Here is a 25,692-nt window from a genome sequence, read left to right as displayed (position 1 = left end):
TTAAAAAAAAAAGTTATCCCATGCATGAAATAGAAAACAGGTGTGCATTTTCCCTTTTGGAACATTGGTTTTTCTACTGCCAGTATTTCTAAGGTTCTTTGTAGAGTGCATCCTAGTGAAAACATGCTGTTTTCATCTCCAACTAATGACTACCACTAGGGAGTTTTAGCTTAGAAAGGGGGGACAGGATTTCCCAGGGAAAAACCAAAGAATCTGAAGTGAGCAGACTTAATAGGTAGTGACGTAGTAAGATTTAAAAAACCAACATTGGATTTTTTTTCTAGTACTTGGGATGGAAACCAGGGCCTCTAGCATGCTCAAGTCATCTACCACTGAGGTACATCTGTAGCCCCTTTTTTACTGTTTTATTTTGTGACAGGGTCTAAGCTGCCCAGGCTGGCCTCAAACTTGTGATTCTCCTGCCTCAGCTTCCTGAGAGCTAGGATTTAGGCATGGGCCACTGTACCTGGCCGACCAACATTGGTATACATTGGTATACAACGTTCTATAGCTTAGGTTTTGCCCAGAACATTGGTTTCTATACAAAATCTCTGTCGGGGACAAGGCAGACCAAGTTTGAGATGGCCTTGAGTCAGAAATCAGACACATCTATTGGATGAGTCAAAAAATCATGGAAGGCCCTACCCTGAGCAAAAAAAAAAAAAAAGGAAGAATGAGACAGGAGGGAAGTTACAGTGCAGCTGGTAACTGACAGAGCCAAGACTCAAATCCATTATACCATGAAGAGAATTTGGAAGAAGGTTGGCTACAAGCAGAGGTTTTGGCAAAAGTTTTTGTACTCAGGTGGTCAAAGACAAGAACGCGCAGCCAAGAGGAATAGACAAAGTTACAGCAAATAAATTGGATTATGGATGGAGCCAAGTGGAAGGTGGGGAGTGTGGTTCTGTGGAAAACCATGGAGAGCCAACTACAAAGAGTAAAAGATGGGAGAGAGTCCTAGCAGCCTGGTAGTACCCAAGTCCTTTAATGACAAGGATAGCAGACAGGAAACCAAGCCAGGAACTCAGGCATGAAAAATGAAAACAGAAACCATCTACACCCACACAGCTCGCTGATTATGTTAACATTGCCTTGCTATTCCACTGTCTTCATCAAAATGACCTTATTATTCCAGGAAACTCTTGCCTTGGAAGATAAACACTCAAATGACTACAGGCTTTGAGTGGGCTTGGGATGACCCAGCCCTCCCCACTTTCTCACTTGCAGTCCTTAAGAATAACTATATAGTGTGCTGGGGACAAAGCATCCTGACATAGGGAGGGACTGGACAGAGTAGCCAGGCTCTGTTCCACTTCCTCATGGGAAAGGGATGTCCTTCAATGGTTTAGTCTAGTGAGTAATGTTTCCCCAGGTAGAAAGTCCAGAGTGGCTACTTTCTGGGTCCCTTAGTGTACAAGTGAGGCATGCACAGTCAAGAGTCAATCTACCCCAGAAGGCTTTCCCAAGCCTCAGGTTATTGGCTCTAGATGACTCCTAGTTCTCTGTGTCCCTTGATGCCTGTAAGTAATAAATATTCTGTCTCCCTGGGCTCAGATGAATTGGTAAGAAAAGCCCAGTGATCAACTTCATACCAATTATATTATTCAAGTGATCATCATCAAATTGCTCAATTATCTCAGATGGTCTCAAATGACAATTTACTTCTCAAAATATGTTGAATTTCCTCATAGTAAAAGCTCCTTTTGCCAGGCATGGTGGTACATGCCTGTAACCCTAGCAGCTTGGGAGGCTGAAGCAGGAGCATCACAAGTTCAAAGCCAGTCTCAGCAACTTAGCAAGGTCAACTTAGCAACACCCTGTCTCAAAATAAAACATAAAAGGACTGTGGATATAACGTAGTGGTTCAGTGCCCCTGAGTTCCATCCCTGATACTAGAAAACAAAATCTCATTATTCTATATTCACCAGTCCTAAGGAAACTATCTTATAGTCCTATATTATTAAATCATGACATGATATCTAATCCTAATCAAACCTGCATATTGCAAGACCCACCTTAAACTAGATTCCAAATGTTTACACAAATTTCAACTTTTCTGGAAAAAAAACACTACAAAAACTTTGGCAAGGAAGTGCTTCCTTGAACTGGGTTGAAGAAAACAGGGTTATCTTATTTATAAGTTATCTTGTGGGTGTTTTCAGGGATCCAGTACTTGACAGTTTTGAAAGTCCATCAAAATCAAATCTAGCCTTCTCACTACCACAGCCCATTTAACCCATTTCATGATCCATATTAACCCATTTCTCCCAAAATTTTCACAAAATCTTCTTAAAATAGAGGCTAAAGAAAGGCCAAAAGAGATTGTAAAAAACATAATAGAGAAAGGACCCATCATACCCTTGTACCTCTCCTCTCCCTCCTGTCAAAAACCCAAATAGGCAAGAACATAGATTAATCAGGACCTCAGGACCATGAATAAAATGTCCATTCAGGGCTTCCCTAGTACACCATCTCAATACTAGCTTGCATTAGGTGCCTCCTGAGATTACATATTATACAATGGTAGATCTGTGTTTTGCATTTGCTAGTGCCCTTTTGGGTCAAAATAGTCAATACTTGTTTGCCTTCTCTGGGAAAAATCAACAATCTGGACTTGAAATCTCAGAGATATCCTGAGGTCTCCTGGTTTTCATAAATCCTCAACCAGGACCACAAGGACCTTAGATTTCCCTGTGATTCTACCCTTGTGTAATATGTGAATGACTTTTGGTTGTGTTTAGAGAAAAAAATATATATATATAGACACAATACCTTTATTTCATTTTTATGTGGTGCTAAGGATCAAACCCAGTGTCTCACGTGTTCTAGGTGAGTGTTCTACCACTAAGCCACAACCCCAGTCCTTGGTTGTGTTTTAATGTGAGGTAAATGCTAAGACTGAACCTGTCTACATACTGTTTCAACCCAGTCAAGGCAAAAATGTCAAAGGAGCTCCATTACCCAGAACAGATATTGGCAGACTACAACCACTAACCAATCCTGCATGCTGCCTACTTTTGTGAATATAATTTTATTTGAATACTTATGTTCTATAATCATTCATTCATGTATTGTCTGTGGTTAAATGAACACAATGACAAATGACTTGAATACTTGTGACAGAAAAGCCTGTGCTCACAAAGTCTAAGATATTTATTATCTGGCCCTTGACAGAAAAAGTAAAAATCATGACTTGATTGTGTTCCAGGGAAGTAAATTCCTTACTCCTAACCAGCTATCGGTCACTCAAAACTTTGCAAGACCAGAGATAATGAAGAGAATCCTTCAGTCTCAGTGCCCCAAGTGCACTGGGTTCTTGACTCTTCCAATTGTTCCTTCACCATTCAACTTTAAAAAGTTCTAAGCAATCAAGTCACTTCACTGGAAAACTAAACATGAACAGGTCTTTTGTGAATGATCAGCTCTCCAACAGCCTCTCATTCTTTCTACCTATTTATAACTGAGAGATTGGAACATGGCCTTGGTATTCTGGCAACAGCCTGCCTACCTTGTCAATAGCCACAGAAGCTAAACCAGTGGAGGTATCTGCCAACTTAGTTTTACTCTCCTTTAAATTTGACAGTTCCTCATACTACAGTCTTTGCTACTCATTGAAAGAATATACTAAGCAGCAAGAAGGCTTACCTTGTCTGAAATCCTATTATTTCCTTCACATATTTTCATTCATTGTTGTAGGACTTTAAAAATCGTGATGCTTTTCTTCTATTACCTAAAACAGAAGAAATTCATCACTGTTCAACTTCTGCTCACAAATTATCTATGCCACACATAGATTTACTTGGAATCCCTTTAGAAAATCCAGACTTAACCTTATTTGTGGATGGGTCATATCTTAAGACTGATGCAGCAACATATCAGATAAAAATACTGCCCTTTACCACAAGCAAAATCTTCCAGATGGAAGAATTTATTGGATACCTCAGTACTTTTCAGTTAGCTAGAGATAAAAGGATAATTTCCACTGATAGGAGATATGTATGTTCTGGAAAGTAGTCCATACTTTAGGAATGTTTTATAGACAAGGGTTTCTGACACCAGAAGGAACCCAATTTAGCAAAATTAAAGAACTTTTATATGTTCTACTGCTTTCTAAAGAGATGCCTATGATAAAAGCAGGTGCTTCTATAAATGGTGATACCTGCAGCTCTGTACACCAGAGAGGTAGTATTCACTAAATGCCCACCCGGATGATAATCCAAGAGATTACATTGTTGGGGAAATTCAGAGAGACTTTTATAGAATGCTAGTGATTGGCACTAGAGCAAGAAAAGTGGTGCTGGGGAAAATTCAGAAGAAAAACTACATGGGGGAGAGTCTCTGATCGTCTAAGAATGGCTGAGTAGGTATACTGGAGAACCTCAAATGGAATCTTGCAAAAAATTTTATGTGAAATTATCTACCACTGCAAAGGCAAATTGGCAAGGACAAACTAACTACTAAACTCACTGGTTGGAAAACTACTAAAATTTCTGAGGGCGTCTCCAATGCACATATCATCCTGATAAGACTGTAAAGAGACCAAGTCTCAGGGAAACTTTGAATACCTCCAAATGAATCTCATCTATCAAACCTTGCAATGGGTTTGTAGTATATCCTTTTGTGGGTTTTTTTTTTTCCTAATACTATTTGGTTGGATTCTGTTGTTGTTGTTGTTTTTGGTCTGTTGGTTTGCTTTGCTTTGATTTTTTTGATACTAGGGATTGAACCCAGGGATACTTAACCACCAAGTCATGTCCCAGAACTTTTTATTTTTTATTTTGAGACAGGGTCTCACTAAATGGCTTAGGGACTTGCTCAATTGTTGAGGCTGACCTTGAACTTGCAATGCTCCTGCCTCAGCCTCCTTGAGTCACTAGGATTACTGTTATGTGCCACCACAAGGACATTTTTTTCTTCTAATTCTTGGGATGGGTTGAATCCTTTCCTTCCTGAAGAACTATGGCTCTAAAAATTACAAATTAAAATTACTTGATGCTATGCTGCCAATTTAGGGAATTCCAATCCATTTTTCTAGAAACAAGAACACCCATTTTACTGGGTATATTGGATGGATGATAATTTGGCTCCAATGAGCTCCATTTCTTGGAGTTTATTTCTTTATATAATCTTTTCCCATTGACTGTGGTAAAGACCTGAGACTTACTTCTAACCAATACAACAAGGTGATAGGATGTCATTCCCATGATGTATCATAATGACTCACTTTGTTAGACCTGCTCAAAGACTCTCCTTCCTGGCTTATTGAAGTAAGCAGCTGTGTTAGGAAAGCCCCTGCGGTGAGGAACTAAGGAAAGCCTCCGGGATCTGCAGGAAGCTGCCAGGAACAGAAGGCAACCTCCAGCCAACAGCTATCAGGAAGCTGAAACCAGTTTTGCAACCATAAGGAAATGATTTTTTTTTTCAACAAATTAAGCTTAGAAACAGATTCTTCTCTAAAGCTTCACCTGAGAATGCAGCCTGACCAATACCTTGATTCAGCCTTAAGAAACCTTGAGCAGAGCATTCAGACAAGCCATGTTTAGACTCAGGATCCAGAGAAACTGTGAGTTAATAAGTGTTGGTGCCTTTAACTTCCTACTTTGCTAACTTGCTGCACACCAATAGAGAATCAGTATCCTGGAACTATTATTTAAGAGCTTTACAAAGTTCTGCCACTTATTCAGACACCTTACTGTCAATATCAGCCCCAATTGTCAGGAAAGGCATAAAGAACAAGGAACAAATAGAATTTAAAGTTCAAATTAGCAAAGTTTTCACATTCTCAATCTTTTATTACTTAAACTCTTGTCATTGGCTTTAATGACAATGAAATCAGTTCCATCTGGGGTTCATCAGTTCTCCCCTTATGAACTATAGCTGGTCAGTCAATTCACCTAGGAATACCACTTCTGATTCTAGACTCCACACTGTGGCAAACAGCGAAATATTCCAGGGAATTCATACAATACACTCAATGTCACCATCAATGGGTATTAACCAGCCTTTTCTAAACATCATCCTAAATAATATTTCTATGAAATAAAGCCTGGAGCTTTTGTAAGCAAACTCCTGCACAAACAGAAGTTGGAAAAAAAAGCTAGGAAAGAGATGCAATATCTATGGACATTGAGTCACTTTCACTGATGTCATGAATAAAACACATGGCTTCACTTTTGCTGTAGAGTTACTCAATTCTCTAAATATTCTAAATTTAGTTGCTTGGTACTGGATTACATTTGATGTGCAGTGCTAAAATGTTAGAATCCTTTTTTCCTACCCTATGTAGATAGGTAGCCCAAAGATGATGAAAAGGTGACTCCCAATGACTGGTATTGGATTTGCAGCATAGACACCTTCTGGTTGCTACCTGCAAATTGGGCAGGGTATTAATATAATTAATATTAATTATTAATAATATTAAATATATACAATCATAAATTTAGACCATCTAAATCTGGGAATAGTGTTTCACTCACTGTAAGTTTCAGGTGTTTAGCTCTTTTTGATAGGTTAATTGATGGATATCACGCATAAGGAATGTGACTGGTGATTCATTAGCTCAGGCTGAACAATGACCATGGATGAGATACTGAGAAGCAAAACCCATTTATATCCACACAACTTAATAATTACATCGATACAACTGTACTATTCCACAGTGTTCAATAATGTGATTTTAGCATTTTAAGAATTCTTGCCCAATAAGATAAAAGTTACAAATAAATGTATTGTTTATTTTAGAAACTTTCTGGAAAAGCCATTTAAATGGACATCAAATGTTTTCACTTTTTAATAGATAGCAAAAAATGTTAGCTCATCCCAAGACTCTTTGAATCCCTAGCCTCAAATCCTTGCCTTACTCTCCTCCATTCCTAGACTATTATATCATGATCCCTATCCCATCCCAATCAAGCTCCAAGATTGAAAGGCCTACCTTAAACTAGACTCCAAAAACCTCATAAAGATTCCCACTTTGCCCTCCCCATTCTGAGACACTAAGATGCTGTCAAAGTGGTGTTCTTTTTTATTTTAAGGAGAATAAACCCAGAATTGTTTTCATGTTATTTTTGAGAAGCTGGTTTTAACAAAAGATGACACAGTTAGGGGACCTGGGAAACAGAGGAACAGGGAAGGACCTCATTTTATATCCACAGATGATGGCAATCTCTAGAACAACCAGCCACTAGACAAAGTGGGCCCATGGATCAAGAAGTCCTCTTATATGCCATTATCAAAACTTTAACTAGTGCAAGTATCTGGAATGGTATTGAGCAAAAGGGCAAAGTATTTCAACTTTAGGCAATGGAAGAGCAGGGACTTTGGGGACTATGAGGTAGATGTGTCATTAAAAAGTATGTCTTTAGGGAAGGATAAGGACAATGGAAGTTAATTGGGATTTATTAACTTCTTAGGATTTTTTTTATCTCCAAGTACATATTTAAATGGATAGAACCTTGGTATCCTGTTTTGAAGCTCAATTTAGAACAATTCAGGAAGGGAAGTACCCAAGAGAAGTCTCACTTTCATTCAGCTGATCAATTCTCACATTCCTCTATGCCCAGAATTTTACCCTGTGCAATGTAGAAATAGTTATCTTTTGTCTAATCTCTTTATTGTTGATTCACTTGCTTATTTGAATCTACTTTCCTGTTCTTGAACTTCTTTTCTCCTTTTCAACCTCTCTTTTTCAATATGCAATATTTCCTTCATCAAATTGTTGTCAAAACATATCTGCAGGGAAACTAGTCATTGGGATTATGGAATTAGATATTGGGGAGGAGAATTCAAATAAGAATCTATTGAAAGAACAATTGTGGATTAATTACTTCCTCTCTGCCTTTGTTTCAGTAAATGTAAAAGTAGGTAAAGAGACCAAATTATCTTTCCCTATAGCTCTCAATTATCAAGAGGCTGACTATCCAGCTTTCTTGCTTTGACTCTTGAAGGAAAAACAATTATAATGGAGAAGAATACTGGTAAAGCTCGATAAGGCCTAGCTTTTTCTTATTAGCTTTGTGCCCTTGGCAAGCCACCAAAACACCCTGAAGCCTTATTTCCTCTGGTCCAAAGAGGCTGTCTATTCCAAGGTGTTGTTCTGCAGAATCAACAAAATAATGCCCGTTATAGTCCCTGATACCCAAATGGTAGTGATGGCTATAATAACAGTGCAATAAATATTTATGGATTGCTGTTGACTTGCCACCTTGTAAAAAGTGGAGACTGGGAAATCACAAAACTGGACTGGAACAACTGTTGCAAAGTTTAAGAAACTGCTTTGGAAACACTGTAAATTGCAAATTACAAAGTCAAACTAGGTTTTGTATTCTTTCTTTTGAGATTTTTATTGTCGATTAGAAGATTCCAGGAACGTTAACTTCAAATAAGGCAGTGTTTCTCATTAGTAATCATTAGTGGGAGTCAAAACTACTGCTTAAAATGAAATTTGAACAGTCTGTCACTTCGACTCCTCCTATAGTATGGATGGTGTAAAGTCACCTTCATTGAAAATGGAGCTTCATATTTATTTCTTCTTTTCTTCCAGAAAGGTTCCATGAAAACAGAAGCTTTGGAGCCAGGGAAACCTAAATTTAATGCCTATTCTACCTTAAAACAAGGCAATTGATATCAACTCTGTGGGAAAACAAAATAATTTTTGTAAAGTACTTGATAACCAAAAACTTGGCTTCTTTCCATCCTGAGGGCCTGCAACTTAAACCTTCAATGTGCACATTGTTCTTTGATTTTTGATACCCCATGTTTTAATCACATCTGACAGACCTACCTTCAAATCTTTACTCCATTAAAGAACAGACTATTCAACCTCAGTTTCCTCTTCCACGAAATGGAGAAAATAATAGAACCTAGCTTGTAGGATTGAGGGGTACGGATGAGAAAGTGCACTTCCATGCTTAATCCAGCATCTGACACATAATGAATTTTAGCTATTAGAATTATAGTAATAGTAATAACCATAACATTTCAACCACATTCTAATCCACAGCTTAACAAACACTTGGATGGGTCAGCAGCAAAGTTATTGGGGGTAGTTTGCCATTTTTTCCTTCTTAGGTTTCCTTGGCTGTGTTTCTCTCCCTCCCTTCCCAGGGTAAGTCTGTTTCAGTTCAGCCGCTGGCTGGAACATCTGGCAGGTTGCCCATTCTTGACGTTTTCTGTTTGTGGAGCCAACAGGCTGGGGAGGTGGGGGTTTGATCATCTTCACCACTGAGACATTGGAATCTGTTGAGTTAAACATTGCTCTACTGTTACCATCCCCTCCCTATTCTTCTCCCTCCCTGTGAATGAATCTGGAAAGAATGAACCTGAAGTCTATCTTGAACAGCTATAAAACCTTTATGGTACGTGGGCTGCTCCTTGAGGAGAGGGGCATTAGCCTCCCTGTTCGTTCCTGGAGTAAACAGAATGCGTCAGCGTATTCCCCAACACGGGGTCAATGTCTGAGGGAGCGGTGCTCTCCGTGCCTGGCACCTGCTGGTGTGAGAGGCCTGTTGGCAGCAATACACCACAATCAACTTTGATGACTGCACTAAGTACAGAGCTCACTGCTCTCGAGCCCTCAAATTCACCAAGTAATATTTATCCTGAGATAGCAACATCTCCAAGACTCTTCCCTTTTGTTCAGCCCTCTAAACTTACAGAATGGACTGTGTATGAGTATATTCTATAATATGTACGTGTATATATAACAAAATACATTATGTAGTAGCTATGTATCCAACATTAAATTTGTGCTGAGTTTTCTAAGTTACTTCCATGAAAAATCCCAAAGCTGAACTTGTATTTTTTCGTAGAGGTGCGTGCTGATTCTAGATTCAGGCTTTGAAGTTGTCCTGTTGTCCTGTTTGATGTCATTCATAAAATGCTGCCTCCAAATTGGCTCCAGTCAGTCTCCAGACCTTGGTCTCTGACTTATTACAGGTGCCATCTTTGAAGGATCAATGGCACCATGCCATAACTGTCAACTACTTACTTGAAACTTTTTAATTTGTGATGCCATGTATAATCCTTTCTGGTTCTACAGAAGAGGCATGGGACAACATGATTCATTTCACTGGAGTCCACCCTTATTCTTCCTTCTCTCTGTCCTTATCCTGTGCTAAAGAATGTTGTATCCCCAGTAAGTATTGTTTCCCAGTTTTCTAAAGGTCTCTCTACCTCTATGTTCTTCCAAGTTTTCTCTATGGCAAATTCTTAGGCTTCCCTTCAGATCCTATCCTGGACAGAACTGTCCATTGATCATCAGCATTAGACCACCAACATTTGGTAACATTCAGCAACAAGCTGGTCATAACTATCAATGCGTCCTCCTTTGCTTTATAACATAACCTGGAAAGGTCGGTTTATAATGCTAGCTTCATTTTACTGAACAAACATTATGAAATTGAGAAATTTGGTTGTCTGATTTATGGTGACCTAACTGATCAGAATCAGGGCCATAATCTGTACTGAAATGAAGATAAAGAGAGAATCTCAGAAAAATCTAAAAACTATAGTAGGAAGAGGAAGCAGGAACACACCTTTGGTTGGAAAAGGTAGCAACATACTGAACATTTTATATTAATAAACAAAAGAAACAACCCCCAATTACAATCACAGAGTTTGATTTATGGAAGATTTGTCTGTAAATATTTTCAAGGAGTAAGTCAAAGTAGAACCCACAGGTGGATTTCTTTTGAGGCATGAGTTCATTGTAAATCTTAGTCTAACCTAGAGTCAGATTCCATAATTTTATACTTCTGTTGTGACAACTCTGAAATATAAAAATTAAAAATCATTTTGTTTCTGTGTTTTTGCTTTGAATCAGTTCTATTCTATAGAATTTGTTTTTTTCTAAGTATACCACTTACAAACTTCATATTAAAATGATTACATAAGGGTAATAATATACTAATAAGTACAAAGAAGAAAATTAAAGTTACCTAGTCCACCAACCAGATGGAACATATACAGTTTTTAAAAAAATAAATGTATTTTTTTAAATCAGAGCATATGATTCATACCATTGAAGAATATGCTTTTTTCATTTAGTAATGTGCTTAAGTGTTTTCCACTTTATACGGATTCTTCTAAAAATTAGAATCATCAAATGAAGATTTTAAATATTTATATGATAATTGGTTATATTAATGTAGCACCTTTTTACTGTTTGTTTCTTTGGATCTTGCTATTTGTATACCTCCAAAGACTACAAACATCCAGATTCTCAAGATTTTATGTAATTTACTAATCTGGTATATCCCAGACTTCCAAGTACACAGGTTCCAATGCTGAGAATAAAATCAATATCTACACACTCCCACTACCAAATTCACTAGTTTATCCACATTTGTGTCCACATATTTTACGTTTCTCTTACTGCCAAAAAGGCTGAACTAATCCAACTCCTTCACTTATGCCCTGGATCCCAATTCCTCAGGACTCCTAAGGATACTCTTATCAAGGACTCTACTTTTCTCTTCCGAATCACAGGTTGTTCTCCCTCCTTCCGTCACTATTCAAAAATGCCGTAATCTCTCTCATCTGAAAATATTCTTCCTAGGCCTTTCAGTCCCCCACCAGCTTCTGCCTTATTTCTGTTTACCCTTTCCAATTCCAGTCCTCCCATTCTCTCTAAAACAATAGAAACAGGTTTTGTTCCCACAGCATCTAGTGACTCCCACTGAGGTCACAAGTGACCTCCACATTATCCCATTCAGTGATCATTTTTCAGTCCCTATCTTAATGTCTGAGCAACATTTTACACAGATGATCACTCTCTCTTTCTGGAAACTTTTTTTTTTTCATTTGACTTCCAGGACACAACACTCCCCTCCTCCCTCACTGTTGGCTGCTACTCAGTCTCCTTTGCTGGTTCGTCCCAACTTCCTGATCTCCAAACACTGTAGGGGAACAGGAAGCAAGACTCTTCCTTTCTCCATCAACACTCACTCTGTAGGTCAGTGATTTCAACCTTGGTTTATATAAGAATGACTTGGAGAGCTTGTTTAAAACTACCAGTGCCTGGGAATGACCCCCAGAATTATACCCTAATTGGTCTAGTTATAGGATCAAGCCACCTATACATTTTTGGGTTCTCACAATGATTCTAATATGCAGCTAAGATCAAGAATTATTGGCCTAGGCCCTAAGTGATCTCATCTAGTCCTGTGGCTTTAAAGAAACTCAATGTATATGAGTTTCTTTAAAGCCACATACATACATATATGTATGTATATATACATATTATTGTGTATATATATGTATATATGTATATATACATATTATTGTGTGTATATATATATATATATATATATATATATATATACACATGTGTGTGTGTGTGTGTGTGTGTGTGTATGTATCAGGTAGCAACATACTGAATATATATATATTCCATCTGAGCCTTTCTCCTGATTTAAGGATCTAACTTTGTGTCATCTATACTTGGATGTTTATTAAGCATCTCAAATTTAACATAACCTAAAACCAACTCTTGATTTCATTCTATTCAAAACTTGTTCCTTCTGTACTCTTCTGCCTTTCAAAAAATAACAATCCCCGTCTTCCAGTTGCCCAACACAAACACTACAGTCATCCCAGACACCTCTCTTTCTCTCATACTGCATTTCAAATCCTGTCTCTACTTTCAAAATGCATCCAGGGTCCAACTACTTCTCACCACCTCCATCACCACGATGCTGGCCCAAGTCACCATCATCTCTGGTCTGAACTGGTGGAGGCTCCTAACTAGTCTCATTCCTTTTGCCCTTACTCCACTAGAGTCTGTTCTCGACTTACCAGCCAAGTGGTGCTTCTCCAAATTATATCAAGTCATGTCATCCCTCTGCTCAACCACCACCCCCCAATGGCTTTCTATATCCCTTAAAGAAAAAGCTAGAAGACTTTCTATGGTTGATCTACGCTGGCCCACCAGTTTCTCCAAGTTCATCCCCTGTCACTCTTCTTCTTCCTCTGACTCAACCCACAACATTTTTGCTAAACTTGAACAAATAAATTATATTCCTACTTCAGGACTTTTGTACTTGGCTATTCTTTCCACCTAGATTGTTCTTCCCTCAGATATCAGCAGAACCTTCCCCCTAACTTTCTGAAAGACTCTGTCCAAATGTCACCTTATAAGAGAACTTCCCTGACCATCCTGTGTAAGAGACCCTGCTGTCCCTCCACCAATGCCTGTCTCTCGATGCTCCATTTTTTCTCATAATATCTCTTACCACTGACATTCACAGATGCTCCTCTACTAATGATGGGGTTACATCTGATCAACACATCATAAATCAGTGGCTCACTGCCACTGTCTACCATCACCAGAGCATATAGGACCAAATATTGCCAGTCTCAGAAAACGGTCAAAATGCAAAGTATGACCTTTACTGAATGTGTCTCGCTTTTACCCCACCATAAACAATTATAAGTTGGACCATTATAGTCAGGGCTGCCTGTATTTGTATTTTTTTCTACACTGATTGTCAATCAACACTACTTTCTAAACTCTATAAGAGAGGAATTTTGGTCTCTATGGAATCCCCACATACTAGAATAGGCCTGACACATAGTAGGTGTGTGTGTGTGTGTGTGTGTGTGTGTGTGTGTGGTGCTGGGGATCAAACCCAGGGCCTTGTGCATACAAGGAAAGCACTCTACCAACTGAGCTGTATCCCCAGCCCACATAGTAGATATTTAATAAACATATTCTGAATAAATTTTAAGAAAAGAACTACTGTGAGCAAAAACAAAGGAAGGAGAAATTTGTTTATCTCAGCTGTGCCAGAGACTTTGCATATATTACTAAAATCTGTCTTTATAATTTTACAAGAAAAAGTGATGAATCAAAAGCTGAAAGGCAGAAGCAGGTCAATTCAACTGAATCTTTCAGGGAACTTTTCAGGGAACTTGGTTGTCAGAGGTCGTTTATTATTATAACTTTCACATGTCGTGTCAGAGGTCATCTAACTTTATCAAGTTACTGTGATAAAACCAACTTTGAACCACTGAGTGGACTCCTGCAAATTCTTGGTAGAGACAGTTTAGAACACAGACTCCAGACTACTGTTCCTCCAATATGCCACACCTTTTCTGAGTGTCACCCAATGTACACACACTGGGGACTGAATTCAGGGCCCTGTGCATGTTAGGCAAGCACCCTACCACTGAGCTACACTTCCAGATTCTTCTATTTTAAAAATCATTTCTTTCATTTTAAAATAACTCAACCATAAAATAATACACATTGACACAATCACTACTAAGCTAAATATTAAACTTCATTCAAAGAGATCTGATAAAAGGAGAAATTTTAAAGACACTTAAACCAATAACGAAGCCTAGCATCCAATAGAAAATAGGAAGCATTTACCCTACTGCCAACCCCACATCTCTACTTTCAAACCACAATAAAATTATCATCTTGTATTCTTAAGACCTCCTCAGTTTGCCTTTAAATTCCCATGAACAGACTAGAAAATTCAGACAGAGACCAAGAAGAGAGAACTTTCTAGAAAAAAAAAAAACTGACATAGTAGTGCAATTCTAAGGTGGCTTATGGTCATGGTTACACAGAGACATTTACTACAGGGGAATAAATGAGGAGGCATTTCGTATCTAATAAGCTGGCTTTTATCTCTAGTCACTTTAGGTATTTAGCATGTGTGAAGGAGAAGGACACTAGAAAACATGTCAAACTGGCTTACAGGCACCAGATCTGAAGATTGGGGGATTTTTTTTCTTTTTTTAACCATTCAAGTTCTGTTCATTTGCTATTAGCAGCAAATCTGGCTCTGAGCCGGACTCTTACAGTGGAAGATTAACATGATAACCAGTTGCACTACTTCCTCTCCCCAAAGACTCATCTTTAACTTCCTTTGGCTAAATCACAAATGTTTTTCATTTGCAGTTAAAATAGAGCAAAAGAGAATGTACTTTCTTATAACCACCTCCTAATTAAAAAAAAAAAAGCACTCAACTTAAAAAAACAAACAGGCGACAGTCATTTCTCAATTTCTCTATAAAAGTAGACATTTTTTATTTTTTCATTACAGAGAAAAGTTTTCTCTATTTTAATACCACTTGAAATCGTTTCAAAGTGTTGGGAAATCAGTGCATGAATCAAAGACATATCCAAGGAATCCTGTAAATTTCAGTGAAATCCTGTTTGCCAGAGATTTGGACCATTTTTTTCCTCTGTCCTTTTGAACTTGTTTCTGTTCTGCTGCTCTTGCAAAATATCCTTATATGTAGTTTAAAGCCTCTGATGGGAAAGTTCTCTTCATAGCTCGCTTATAAATTTGCTCTGAGTAGGGATGTGCAGGTAGATGAGAAAGGAAGTTGGATGTGGGTGAGCTTTCTATACACATTCTTCCTTTTTCCCCAAGATCCTGACAAAATCATTGCACATTCAGAGAACAGCTGGCCTTATTTGTAAGGATAGGCAAGTCTAACATAAGCTCCTGGATTCATTCATGCCAAAATATAGCGGAAGGATAGGCACAGGCTTCGAATCCCATTGGCCTTGAAGACAAGCCATAAATGGGACTAGTAAGCATGAGTTTAATGAACATATGGAAGTAGAGGACAGAGAGAGGAAACAGGAAGAGAAAAAGTAGATCCTAGTTTAACTTTGATTTCTGCTTGGGTGTGGAAGCCATGGAGTTTTTATCACCCAATCCTAGCTAATAACTAATATTCTGGCCACCCAAGAAGACATCTTAAAAATATAATGCAATTTATTGTTACCAAATGGTTTCATAAGACTTGGTAGCTAGTGTGCACACTTGTGGGGCTAGACTTCTCAGTTCATAACACTAAGAATATCCTTAACCCATCTGGAGCCTTGTCAGCTAGACTTAAGAAAGTCCTCAGGGCCTCATCCTAAATTCAAACTCCTTTTCCCTCTTTGAAATCAAGGCAAGCTAGTGTCATTTATCTAGAAAATATATGACCAACAGTTAGACCTTGGCATGATGTCAACTCAAGTAAGTATTCAGTTGCTAGGCACAGAGAAAGTCATTTGGAGAGGAAAAGTCACCTGGAAGCTCTTCTACTCAACCTCCGTTCAATTCAATAGGTATTTGTTGACTTGGAGCATGCACTGCTAGGCTTGTTGACTCTTCTCCTCAGCCCCATAATCTCATGTTGACAAGGGGTCTGATAAACAAAACACATGCAACCATCTCTGTTCCTGAAGGCAAACACAGGCGCTACCTATGGCCCTCCATGTCCTGAGCTCCTAGTTCCCAGTCCAGGCATCTTAAAGACATCTGGCATTTTCCTAGCATTACATTTGTGAAGTCATCATTAGCAGATTTTTTTTTTTTTTTTGGTACCAGGGATTGAACTCAGGGGCACTCAACCACTGAGCCACATCCCCAGACCTTTTTTGTATTTTATTGAGAGACAGGGTCTCACTGAATTGCTTAGCACCTAACTTTTGCTGAGGCTGGTTTTGAACTTGTGACCTCTCCTGCCTCAGCCCCCCAAGCCACTGGGATTACAGGTGTGTACCACAATGCACCCAGCTATTAACAAGACTTTTTAAACAAAGAATGAAGCTTCTTCATTTTGTAAAGCCAGGTTGGCTAAAAACTGGCTACATGGTAGGACTTTTTTGGTCACTAGTCACCAAGTCTAGGTGAAGGCAAAACTCAAGTGACTGTCTTATGTAGGTATCATTGAAAGAAACTAGGAAGAAACTGCTTTCCCAGCAGCAGTCCCTTGTCAATGGCAACAAGGGGTTCTGAGCATTTCGTTTAGGTGAATTCCACAGACATCTTAGTCAAATTGTAAGCCTCTTTGAGACTGGCCCTCCCCTGACTGCCACTTCTTTCTTTGTAAGGCTCCTCTGCATAGACAACTATAGGAGTCTCTGAATCCATCTGCAGTTGCTCTCTAAGCACACTCTCATCACAGGCGTCTGTATTGCAGAGATGCCTCCCTTCCAGTTGGGGATCATGCCACCATTTTCTCCTAAAAAAGAAGTCCCATGAGCTCTTTGTACATGGATATTCAACAATCCCTTCTGGGTAAATGAATGAATGAATGAGCGAGTGAACAAATAACCATGTCTACACCCTTTCCTCCCTAGCTGGAAACCTTATCTGGTTGTCTTCTATAGCTTTCCTTGACTTGAAATCTTGCCTCACATCTTCTTCTGTTTGGGGAATCAAAGGAAACTCTACAACTCTCTCCCCTTGTATACTTTCTCTCAACCTCTCCTACCCAATCTTGTTTTATACTCAGGATTCATGGTTTCACATCTCACCATGGTATCACCCACAAGAATCGTACCCATCTTGCAAATTAACCCTGACCTCAACTCCAGAGGAGCCCCCGTTTCTACCACTCTTAGCTGCACAGCAGTCTCCTGATACTGGTTTTCTGATGGACTGCAAAGGCCTCCCATACCTCAATTAACTTGCCCCATATATTTGCACATATCAATTGGTAACACAAACCCCAAACTCTTTCTTCCAAACCAATAATCTTCCCTATCACTGTTGCACAAAAATACCTCCCAAAGAGTATAAATCTGGGTTTACAATCATGGTAGAACTGCACCAAGTTTAAAAAAGAAAAAAGCAGGGGGCAGATTCAAATGCTTAAGGATGAATATAAAAATTGTGTCAGGAATATAAAATCATCTAAATTGTCACCAATATTATAGGTCCTATGCCATTTTTCAAAATTTTGTAATGTAATAATAATACTTCTAGAATAGAAAGTAAATCTACTTAAATTCTACTCAAAATCCCAACCAACCAATAGGATTTGATTTCTTTAATTTCTAACCCTAATATTCAAGTCTTCCATAAATGATCAAATATTGCTGGGAATTTATAAAGATCTTAGAAATACTCTTAGGTCATTTGTTCACTGAAGCTGAAGAAAAGAGAAAACAGAACTCGGCACCTTTGTCAGATAACTCTACGTCTCCTATGGCAGAAGATGGCAGAAGCCTTCATCTTTTCATTCTCTAGGAGGTAGTTTCCTTGTATTGCTGCTTCCCCACCCCCATCTACTTTTCCTTGATATCCACCCCAGGGACCAGTTTCCCTAATTCACCAAGGCAGTGTCCGTCATGGAGAGGAGCAGATAAGCTCTGGCATGCAATTGCCGGAATAACTGGAACAGATCATAAGTTCCCTGAGCTTTGATTTCTCCATTTATAAAGCCAAACTTTATGGAGTTATTGGGAGGACAGAATGAAATATATGATAATACTTTGTAAATGACAAATTTGTAAAGCTAATGCTGACACTGAATATTGATTGCATAGTATGTGACAGACTTTGTGCTAAGAATTCCACATGCCTCACTTCAGCTAATTTGACTATGAGCACTATTAAGAAAGTCCTTGGGGCTCATCCCAATTCAAGATCCATTTCTCCTTTGAAATCTGAATGCAGAGCTATTGCATTGATCTAGAAAACATTTGCGTAATAGTGGATTTGATATGTTACTTACTTTTCCAAGGTCATACAACTTGTATGTTTTAAACTCAGGAATACACCAGGTCTTACTCTGACCTTTTAACCATCATCCAAATTCTTGTTGTAGAATTCCTTTAAGAGTTCTGAATTAAGGGCTGAGGTTTAGCTCAGTGGTAGAGCACATGTTTATCATGTACAAGGCCCTGGGTTCAATCCTTAGCACTAAAAAACAAAAACAAGAGATCTGAAATAATAAGTAGTGAGGTGTCATGAACACTGTTCTTTTCCAGAGTACTATTGAAGAGTCAAAATAGTAACATGCATTTAAAATATTTGGTAAACCATAAAGAATTAAACAAGTGTATGCTTCACTCAATTGCCAACTGCTAGCAATAAAAGGGTGGCTATGTTGCAATAGGGTTTTAGTACAAAAATCAAATGCAGTAAGTGAATACCATCTATGGAAGGACTGAAAGCTACCTGTTTAAATTTGAGCCATGTATCACTTTATGCTTTGTAAGTAGAGCTACATTTTTTAAAAAATCTAGAATTTCCTGTGCTTGAAATTCATACAGAACCAATCCATCTGGGACCCAGCTTTTCTTTTGAAACAGAAAAAAAATTTCAGAATACACAAGCCCAGAGACGACTCTAATAATAATAATAATAATAATAATAATAGAGTGACCAAGAATGCCTCATTTCACTGCATAGTTATCACAGATTTTATGCCAAATTTCCTGCCCCCCTAAAAGTGGAATATGATCATTATGTGAAGGTTTTTAAAAAAACAGTGCCATTATTACTTAAAAATCATTTATTAGTAAACTGTGTTTGGTGCAAGATTAGACTGAACAGAATTCTCACAAATATACAATGTGGCGGCAATGATTATCCATTGAAATATGGTGTTCAGGATTGGAAAATAGGCCAAGGGGTATGAGAACAGGGGTCCCAGGTACTGAGTGTGGAGTCAGCACACAGATCCTTGCTTCCTAAAATGTGTCAATGTTGAAGGGTCCGTCTCTCCTGATCCTTACCAAGGCATATACCCTTCAAGGGCAAGAAGTGGGGGTGGCCATGAAAATGCACTACTCAGCTGTTCTGCCACGGGGCACACAGCTGACATAGGCTCACTACTGCTCTGCTGGATCCATAGTAAGCCCAGGCCATGCTTCCAGCAAGTTGCTCCCAAACAATGTTGACCAAGTGCAGCTGGAAACTAACACAGGCTTATTCCTGTGAGAATCCGGGCTTCTCTGATAGGTGCCTGGGATTCAAGAACAACCCATTGGACTGGCTAAAGCTTCTTTGAAAACACTCGGTTCTTTCTACCCAATCTGCTTTCTTGGTCTGCATCTTGGCCCTGCCTGTTCCTGCTCCCTCCTCTTTATACATCACAGGGAGTTCCCCCAGGAAATATCTTGAACATCTAATTTCATCTAGAAATCTACTTCTTAGAGGACCAGAATATACATAATGTGCTTGAAGACTGAACCTGAATTGCAACAATAGTTACTTTATAGATCACTCTAGCTAAAGATTTAAAAGCAAAAAGTCATTAAAATATGAGTTCGTTGTGCACAAGAAACAGTAACTACAGGAATTTGTAAGAAACTATTTACCATTTATGCCTAGTAACTATCTGGAACAACTGCAATTATGCAGATTATTAAATTCAGGTCAAATTAACTTTGTTGTGAGTAAAATATGCTGGAATTGAGATTTTGATTTAGAACATCTGAAGGTCCACATTGATTACAACACTGAATTCTGTTCTTTGAATCTACTGATGGCTAAATTTAAGAGAAAAAAAAAATACAGGCAAAGACCAATTTTCTTCAAAACCCACATACCAAAAAGGGACAAAACTAGTAGATCTCCCAAAGAAATTTAGCAGCAAAAATGTGTCCTTGTGCCTCACCCTGGATTATGAGATTTCAAGTATGAGGAAAGATACTATCTCCACTGCTTAAGTGTAATCCCTTCAAAACTGTTTTTCTTCTGGGATTGCTCCATATTCTCCAGTGAGAACAGCTTTGTACAGTGGTTTATGTTCTCCAGGTCACCTAAGCCCATGCTTGGAAATGTGGGCTCCGAGTTTGCTAACACTGAACACGCCAAGCAGCCAGGAAAAGCAAACAGGCATCAGCATGCACTGTCTGAGTCACTGAGCCAAAAGCCTGGGGTTTAATCCTCAAAACCCAGGCAGCTGCTATTGAGGAGCACTGTGCCCCATCTGTGAACACAGGCTTTCCATCTTGCTGGCAAATCAACATAGCGCCACGGGGCAGGGGTGGGGGTACAGGCCTGTTCCTGGGTCACAGACAGACAAGGTGAAACAGAAAAGGTCAAAAGTTCACAGAGCATGCCCACCCTAATTCCAGGGAATGGTTCTCAGCTTTTCTTAGCTTGCAGGTTTGGACACAGTCTCAAGCTAGCCTTTTGTGCCTTGACTCACACTGTAACCCTAGGACAGGCATCTTCCCAGAAGGCTCTGGGGGCTCCTAATGCAAACAAGAAACTGCCAAGTGAATCACTTTCATGCAATAAATCTTTGGCAATCTGGTGGAGATTGAGGGTCACGTTTCTTGAAGGTCTATCTTGAAGGGAGTCCTCCAGGCATCATGCTGGACATTTTGCATCTTACCATATTTACCTCTCACCACATCCTCTTTTTCTGATGAAGAAACTTGAGGTCAAAGGAGATAAATAACTTCCTCAAGGTCATACAGAGAGGAAATGGCAAAAATCAGGATTTGAAAAATGACCTGTTTAATTCCAGCTTCTCTTTCTACTTCATCATATTAACTCTTGGGAGTTAATATGTTCCAGATAAATAATATGGGGGGAAAAAAGTGGAACTTTAAGCCACACAAGATAGTAGTTTCCTATTGCTGCTTTAAAAAAAATACCACAAACTTAATAGCTGAAAGCAACACAAGTTTGTCATCTTATAGTTCTGGAGGTCAGAAGTCTAAAGTGGATCCCACTGGGCTAACAGCAAGGTTTATGCCTGTTGACAGGGCTGCATTCTTTCTGAAGGCTCCAAGTGAGAATCCATTTCCTGCTGCTTCTAGAGACCTACACCACATTCCTTTCCTTGTGGACACTTCCTCCATCTTCAAAATACATCATTTCGAGCTTTGCTTTTGTTGTCACACTTCCTTGTTCCAACTTTGACCCTTTTACCTCTCGATTTAAAAGATGCTTGCAATTGCATTGAGCCCACCAGGATAATCCTGGAGGGTCTCCCTATCCCAAGATACTTCAAGTAATCAAATTTGCAAAACCCCTGTCCTATTCACAGGTCTGGAAACTAGGACATTAACATCTTTGCAATAGGCATTATTTTGTCTACCACACATACATAGTAGGTCCTGTTTCCCCTACTGTGTTCCATACATGGCCAATAAGAGATTCTTAACTGTCAGTCAACATCATATAAAATCTCTTGAGGACTTCTTCTAGCATAAAAAATTAAGCAACACTTCTTTGTACAAAATGGTACATATCAATCACTTGAAAAGCCAAAAACATAGTTGTAGCATTTTAACAAGTTGATTCTGGGTACTTTTTTCTTTTTGTTTTTGCTAAAGTGGATGGTGACATGGGAATATGAAGAACCTATTAATTCTTCTTTATGAAAGATAATTTTGTACTTGAATTTCTTTCTGCATTGAATGTTGAAAAGTTGACATAACATTTAAATCTTCAGGGTAACCAAGGACAGCAGTATAAATCATGCTCTTTCATCAAAATTAATAGTTTTTGCCTAAAAACAACTGTAACAAGCTGATGAAATAAAGATTTTGAGTAGAGTCATTTCCTGTTGCATAAAAATGAATGCTTTACCTTGACATCAAACATGGATAATTCTTGTTTCCTTTAAATATATTTATCAGAAACAACACGATGTTTTGAATTATGTATAGAAGGATGTATATTTGTTAATATCTATTTACTCTTTGCAAACTCAATAGCTTATCTTTATGTCATGGGAATCATCACATATCAAATATTATAGTGGTATTTTTTTAAATGTCTAGTAAAATTTTTTTATTTTTGTAGCTGTAGATGGACAGCATACCTTTATTTTATTTGTTTATTTTTATGTTATGCTGAGGCTCAAACCCAGTGCATCACATGTGCTAGGCAAGAGCTCTGTCACTGTGCTACAACCCAGCCCCTATAATGGTATTTTTAACATACGTTTTATTTAGGAAAATTAGCACATACTATATAATAATAAAAATGTAAAACTGAATTGGAACTTTTAGTGGGTGGAAATTTCAATAGAGTGTTTTTTAAATTTTTGTGGTTTTGAAAATGGTATGCACATGTTTAAAGGATTTGTCTCAATTCAAGTCTGCAGTGAAGTTCCATGTGAATGTTGGAGAGAGAGATCCAATCCACTATTAGCAACCTTCTTGCATGTTAACCCACATTCCAAAGAATTCCACTTCCACAGAATACCTTCATGGTAGTGAAATTCTACATATTTTGTGTATTGAAGAGGAGTAACACAGTAATTTATAATCACTACAGTTAATAACTCTACTTCAGTATCTAAGTCCTCTGCTTTTTTATGGAAATATTACAGGTTACAGACTATATGAAACTCCAGAGTGCCAGCTACAACCACTTTCCTTTTTTATCCTTATTAAGAAACAATATTTGGGGTTGGGTAGGGTTGGGCAAACTGTGTGCCTGAGACCCTCACTTCAATCTCCAGTACCACACACACAAAAACAGACATGACATTGGAATGCAAGTGAAAAAGAAAGAATTACAAAAAAAAACCCTTAAACCTTTTGATTTGATTTGATTTGTATTTTATATAATTATGAAGACACATTTACAATAGTTAAAATAACTGCTATACAGATATGTGTACACATATTTAATAATTGCAAATATTGGTAGTCATTATAAGTTACAAATCAATGAATAAAATCAGGACAGTTGATATAAAGCAGAAATGGGGATGTCTGGGCTGTCTTCCAAGATCTTTTGTTTCTGACCTGACAGTGTCTCTTTTTTTATGTGCTGTGAACAAAATGGTAAAGTAGATAAAATACACCTTTAGTATCTCCCATATCTTTTGTCTTAAACATACATCTTCAGTACCTCAAGCCTTTGGCACCTGCAGGCCTGACTCCTAACTCCCAGAACCTTTGCAGTGATGTTCTACAGCACAGCCCCACACTTCTTAGCTTCCCTTTCCCCCAGCACAATTTACTTGTCCAGTGTTCTGTTTTTTAGAATTCTATTCTCTGCAGTGAGAATATAACTACTACTGTTGGGTCAGTGTGTTATTTCTCCTCTGGTCATACATCGCATTTTAGCAGACATCTTCTAGAACTTGCTTTAACCATAATTATGAATTGTAGGCAGCAGATACTACAATCTGTATTACTACTCCCATCAGTTGAATAGCATTTTAGATCTTTGTCCTTTCGCTTAGGATGCCTTTAATAATAGAATAGTATCATCTAGTTCCTGAAAAAAATTTTTTTTCCTTGTAACTTGAGTTCTCACATTTACAGAAATTGGTAGGCAACACCCCTGAGTTCTTCACTTCTGATTCAAGATGTCCATTGTGGCTCATACAGTGTCTACCTAGCACCAAATGTGGTTTCTCTTCCTTCCTCAGCTCATCCACCAACTTTTTAAACTTCTTAAGTTAGAAGCCAACCACTTGGTCACCATTTCCCTATCTTTCAGGGAGCTTCCCACTTCCACAGACTCTCTTCACTTTCCACTACCAAGAGCCTCTTGGTCTCTTAAAAACCTCTCATTCTCTCCTATCGGGTATTCTTTTTGTCTTTGATCTTCAAAATAGAGCTGTCAGTCATATCCTTCCAACTGGTTTTTTTCTTCCAATCTAAATAAGATTTCCACTCATAAGAACAGAGGAAGAAATGGGAAAGCAATCCTATTAGGGTCAAATATCTTCAAGACAACCACAGTTTTACATTGCCAAGAAAGACTTTTACCATAATTCCCCTGCATTTTTAGATTTTTTTTTAAAAGGCCTTTGTCTCCTCTCTCTATCTGGACTTGCTTTAATATGATATGTAGACAACTTCAGAAGAGGGATAGAAATAGCCTACACTTCATAGGGGAGCAAAAAGGAAGAAAACCTGCACTACCACAGTTCATCCATTTACTTTGCAAACACTGTTCACCTTCCCTGTGTCAAGCAGTGGGGATGAAGTAAAGAAGTCAGACACAGTCCCCTCCCCTCCTAGAGTTGTTTTGTTTTGTTTGTGGTGCTGAGGATTGAATGTAGGACTTTGTGCAGAAGAGGCAAGCACTCTACCAACTGAGCTATATTCCCAGCCTTCTCCTAGAATTTTTGATCCAAATTCCTAGAGCTAGAGCAAGCTTTAAAGAGCTCTTAATTCGGTGGTTCCCAAATTATCTACCAAAGATTACTAACATTTATTTGATGTTGATGGGTGTTTTGATATTAATGGGTAGAGGGAGGAATTGCATACCACAATTAAATTAAGGTTGAAATATAAAGTTTAACAAAGTTAAACCAAATTATTCCAGACTTCCCAAAGCCTTTATGTGCCAATGTACATTGTGACTCTCTAAGAGGGAGGAGGAAAGAATGATATGCACTCTAATAATTTGCATTCTTCATTTATTTTAAAACAAATCTTTCCTGTGGGGTACCTATTAACATCAAATGTTGGTAGAATATATTTTTATTAGTGCTTCCAAGACCAAGTCCAAAATGCTCCCTTCCACACATGAGGAAAATGAGGTGACAAGGAATGACAAGAGGCAGAGCTAAGAATTCAGGTCTCATTATTCCCAAGATTTTTCTCCTTTCCATCCTGCCTGTTTCTACTCACTTCTCTCATCTTGGAAAATCACATAAAATCAATGTTCCTTACTGTGTTATTTCCACTCTTTCCATGTTTCTCATGATGGGAATGGTACCTGTCTTCTCACATGTTTGCTAGGTTTTCCTTGATGGTGTCTTAGGTTTGGATCATAAACTCTTTGTAGCCCAAAACCAGCTTTTAGACAATAAGGGACAATTAGTGCTCAGAAATTACTTGCAGCCAAAAGGTAATGGCTTATAGCTTCACTGTGCAGCTTCCTGCCTCAGATAACCCTACTTCAAGGTTCTCTCCCTATCCTAAACCTAAACTATTGAGGCATCTTGTCTGTAATGACAGTATCACACCCTAAGTAGATTATTCTTTGCATGCTGCTTTAAAAAGTTGTA

This window comes from Urocitellus parryii, chromosome 13, assembly GCF_045843805.1.
Source record: "Urocitellus parryii isolate mUroPar1 chromosome 13, mUroPar1.hap1, whole genome shotgun sequence".
Lineage (NCBI taxonomy): Eukaryota > Metazoa > Chordata > Mammalia > Rodentia > Sciuridae > Urocitellus > Urocitellus parryii.
Note: the sequence above shows the minus strand (reverse complement) of the source record.